The following is a 4987-nucleotide window of genomic DNA, read 5'->3' as shown; positions in this document are numbered from 1 at the left end:
TCTATTAGTTGTTTGTCTTTGATATTACTGTGCTGAATATCTTTATGTAATCTGAATATTAATCTGTTTTTTACGCTCCGAAAATGCCTTCTGCCACTTTGACTTTTAAAATTGAAGTAATAATAGTTCAAAGTTTATTTTAAAGTATATGTTATATGCTATGAATTTATAGGATATTGTGTAGTGTTTCAATTAAAGTAACTTATTTATCATGTGAGTGTGTGTGTGAACACAGACATGCCTGTCATGGTGAGAGTGTGGAGGATAGGAGGACAGCACACAGAAGTTGGTTTTGAGGTGGGGGTGTGTGTCTCTATTGTTTCTGATGTTGTGTTGTATGCTGCTGCTTAAAGCTTCCTTCCAGCAGACTCTCAGTCGGGGTCTAATCCCCAGCTTAAACTTCTGGTCACAGTCTTCTTACCTTCTTGTCCTCATGGGTATTTGCACATACGGTGCATATAAACTTGTGCAGGGAGGCATAAACACACACACACACACACACACATACACACAACACACACAGACACACAAAACTAAGGAATACATCTTTAAAATTTCCTGACAAGGCTCTCAGCTCCAAGTTGCAGCCCATCATTTTGTGCAGGCCACAGCAGGAGCTTGAGAAAGTTGGTATCTACAGACAGAAGACAGAGCGAAGAACTTATGCTCAGTTCACTCTCTCGCTTGCATACAGCCCAGGATCCTAGCCCAAGGAATGGCGCTGCCCACACTGACTTAACCTAGTCAAGTTAATCATCTCAGCAAGCCCAATCAAGACGGTCCTCCACAGCCTCTCAAGACAGTCCTCCAGCAGCCTCTCCCTTAGGTGATTCTAGACCTATTAGCTTGACAGTTGTGATTGACCACACACAGTCCAAGTTTGAGTTCTTAACAATATGGTGTTCATAAAAAACTGGGGAACAATAAGTAGTTTCTGCACTTGCAATAGCCAGAAATTAACTCAACATCAAATGTGGAACAGGGTCAGTTCCATCCGTGTGTATGCATCAGGAGACATCGCTGCAGCCTGGGTCCTGAGCACACAATCTGCAACTGCTGATGGAGTCGTAGCACACAAAGCCAGCAGCCGCTGCCCAACCACGTCTGCTCAGACTTCAGACGGCTGCATGGTATAAACCACACTGTATATTTACTGCATATTTAAAATTTTCTGCTCTCATAGAAACACAATGGCTTAATTGTAGAAAACAAAATCTAGTATTTTCCTACTATCCCACCTCAGCTCATACCAACTTGGTGTGTTTTGAGGTTGTACTGTGTTGGAATATTTGATTTTAAAATGCGCTGTTCAACTTGCTGGTGAGTTTTATAAAGGAATAGTTTGATGGGTATTGGCTTGGCATTGGGACAGAACTCCCAGCACTTTGTCAAGTGGCCCTAATGATACAACTGTCATTATTCAATTCATATTTATGTGAAGTCATGGTCATTATTATAAAATCAAAATATCAGCCAACTCTGAAAAACTTTGTTGTTCCATATCCTGTGATATCAAATATTCAGCCAAGATAGAATTCTTTATGTAAAAACAAACAAATCCAACTCGTTAAGTATGCAAATCTGCTCATTTAAAATGTCATATAACTATATGTAAACTTTAGAATTGTTTTTAAATGAATTTCTTCGTGATTTACTATTAGGAAATGTCTGATTTGTAGGTGTGTTTTATATACTGACATATCTGGGGTCATGAGAAAAGTTACATTAGTGGAAACTTTTTGAGCAAACCTAATTCCTCCCCGGTGTTAAGTTACCAGGTGGGTTAGGGAGAGGAGCGTGAGCACCCTCTATAGGCCAAAACAGTTAACGCAGCTGACTCTTCAAAGCAATATTAGCAAGAAAAACCAGACGTCCAGAGGCTTCATAAAGTCAGACAATGTGCAGAAATGATACGTTCAAAGTCCACAGACTAAGGACTGGAAAAGTTATAATTCAAATCCAGGTCTGTCCACTCCCTGCTCTCAACCATACGCTAGGGAGAAATTTTGAGTCATTAAAAATCCTTCAACGTAGCCGGGCGGTGGTGGCGCACGCCTTTAATTCCAGCACTTGGGAGGCAGAGGCAGGCGGATTTCTGAGTTCGAGAGTTCGAGGCTAGCCTGGTCTACAGAGTGAGTTCCAGGACAGCCAGGGCTACACAGAGAAACCCTGTCTCGAAAAACCAAAAAAAAAAAAAAAAAAAAAAAATCCTTCAACGTGACTCAAACTGGCCTTCTCTTCTTACTGTCCCCTATGACACGCTGATAAGTGACCTTTCACCAAGCACACAAAGCCATGGTAACCAAGGGATGGCGCCAGGCCTTTCTACTGCCTTCCCTGGTATTTTTCATGGTGTATCCTATCTGTCAAAGCATCCATGTTTGTAAGATCCAACAGTTTTTCAGGGCTCTCTGCAGCAGGCGCAGCGCTGTTGTTTGCTTGTCTCGAGGCTTCAGAGATGCGCTCACAGAGATGGGCTCTGACTTGACCACCTTGCTCTCCCCAGCTGGTGAATAAATTGAGGGGTAAGCACATACAGGCAGTGAATGAATGAATGGTAATGGCAACAGAGATAGGAAAGCAGGCGATGAAGTCGGGAAGGATGCGGCCACTGTATCTATAGCAACAGCGATGCTGCTGAGTGATAATGCTAGGAAGATGGTAACCATGGTAACCCTGCTGTTGAGGCGTTGTTTAGACAGACAGGCCTTCAGCTGCCCTTGTCCATGCCAAGTCTGACCTGTTTACTGTCCTGACAAGATAATGACCACAATTAGCAGGCACTGTTCCAACACATTGGGCCACACTCTCTTGTGTGGCCCATGAGACTCAGTAACTCCTGCAGCTGGGAGGGCACAGAGCCTGCCTGGATGTGAGTGCGTGTGGAAGGGAAGAGAAGCAGGGTGGAGGGCAAATGGGTAGGGTGTGACTTTCCCAAAGGCTGGGGACTGCCAGAGATGTGGGCATGCAGTGGTTGCGTGGGTACATTACGTCCCATGCGTGTGCAAGCCTCACGGTCAGATGCGGGGCGGCGTGTGTGGTCGCTGTGCGGGATCTCTCTCTGTCTCTGTCTCTGTCTCTGTCTCTCTCTCTGTCTCTCTCTCTCTCTCTCTCTCTCTCTCTCTCTCTCTCTCTCTCTCTCTCTCTCTCTCTCTCTCTCTCGTGTGTGTGTGTGTGTGCTCCCGCCCTCGGCTGTCGGTGCAGGGGTCTTGGAGGGGGGTGCTCCGTCCCATCCATCACCCGGAGCGCATTGAGCCTGGCGGATATGGCGGTGTCACGGGCTCCCCGGCTCGCAGATCTTATCCTCTTCATTTCCGCCCGAGCCGAGCCCGCCCGCGCCGGCTCCCTGAAGGCTCCATCCATCACTGGGGGAGGGGGTACGGGGGGGGCGCGGGGAGAGGGACGGCGGGATGAGGAGCCGCGGGACGGACACCCAAGAAAAGCTTGGGACGACAGGTCGGGCGCTGGGGACAGGGCCCTGGAGACGCGTGCGGAGCTCAGGGCCCGCAGCCGGGCCCCGCGGGGTGACCTTGCCCGCTGCCCCGGAGGGAGGCCTTATTTCATTTCCCCACGCTGCTGAGGTTTCTGCGAAGTGTCTCTCTCACCTCTTTAAATTTTATGGCGCTTGGCCCGTGGCCGCCGGGCTCCGCCCCGGGGAGGAAACGGGTGCCGGGGCGGAGAGGCTCCGCAGCCCGAGGGGTGGCCCCACCAGGCAGGGCGCGGGTCACGCACGGGTCCCAGGGCCTCCCCTGGACCCCAAGGCAGGGCTTCCCTGAGCTCCTTGGCCAGGACACGCCCCTTTCTCTGGGGTCCTTTCCCACTGCACCCCTTCCTCCTGCTCTCAGGGAGTGTTGGGTGTTTGATGGGACCCGGATCGTGGAAGAGGAGCAGGTGGGGCGAAGGGGAAGCCAGTCTTAGAGTCCCAGGGGATACTAGCCTCCTGGAGGCTTCTGCTGGTAGCCTGGTGTCCCAAGGTGCCGTCAGCGGCACCGGGCCAGCCAGACAACACAGTGGCTGTGGGTGTTCAGGGTGGTACCTGACTGGAGACCAGGAGACTAAGGCTGGGGATCAAGGACTGGACAGAATGAATGTCTCGGCCTCAGTGATTCCCTGAAAAGTCTGTGGTGACTCCCGCCCAAGATAGATCCATAAGGGAACGCTGTCGGAGGTGTGGGCAGGAGGCCTTAGAGGTGCTCTGAGGTGGTGGTGGTGATGGGGAGCTAGAGAAAACAGAAGACACGTGTGAACAGCAGAGCGGTTTGAAGGGAGAAAGTGTGAACAGAAGACCAGGATTGACGGGGAGGGGTGTGGCGTGCAGAGGGGGCAGGGAGGGAGAAAAGTGTGAGTAGATGAGGGGACTTGAGGGGGAGGGGTGTAAAGAGTAGAGGAAGGATGGGGGAGAGGGAGGGATGGGGGAAGGGAGTGAAGAGCGGATGGGACAAGAGGGACGGGAGTAGGAGGAAAAGAGAGGCCCGAGGGGAGGGATGTGTAGAGAGGGCGTGCGTGTGGGCAGTACAGGGGCTTGGGGAACGGGCATGGAGGTGCGAAGTATTCTTAGCCGAGATGTCTCGAGGGACTGAACTGGCAAATTTGTGCACCTCAGGGTAGCTGGGGAAGTACTGTCCCAGGACTTATCCCTCCTTCCAGGGGAGTTGGGACCAGAACACAGGTCTTAGATCTGCAGATTAGATCTTAGATTCCTCCACAATTTGTCCCGACTCAGCCAGAGCATCCGCACACAGCTGAGCAGTCACAGCCCGTGACATGCATGGAACCAGAACCAGGAAACCAGACCCTCAGCCCAGGAGACAAGAGAATCAGTGTCTGAGATGTGCTCTGAAGAAGCTGTGGGATACAGGGAGAAGCAGGTCACAGCTGGAAATGGCCACTTGGGTGGAGGTTGCTGGAAACCTCAAGGGTTGAATAAGGCTCTGGAACATTCTCTCTCTCTCTCTCTCTCTCTCTCTCTCTCTCTCTCTCTCTCTCT

The sequence above is a fragment of the Grammomys surdaster genome, unplaced genomic scaffold (genome assembly GCF_004785775.1).
Source record: "Grammomys surdaster isolate TR1022 unplaced genomic scaffold, NIH_TR_1.0 126133, whole genome shotgun sequence".
NCBI lineage: Eukaryota > Metazoa > Chordata > Mammalia > Rodentia > Muridae > Grammomys > Grammomys surdaster.
The sequence above is the reverse complement of the archived record's forward strand: the minus strand, read 5'-3'. Positions refer to the sequence as shown.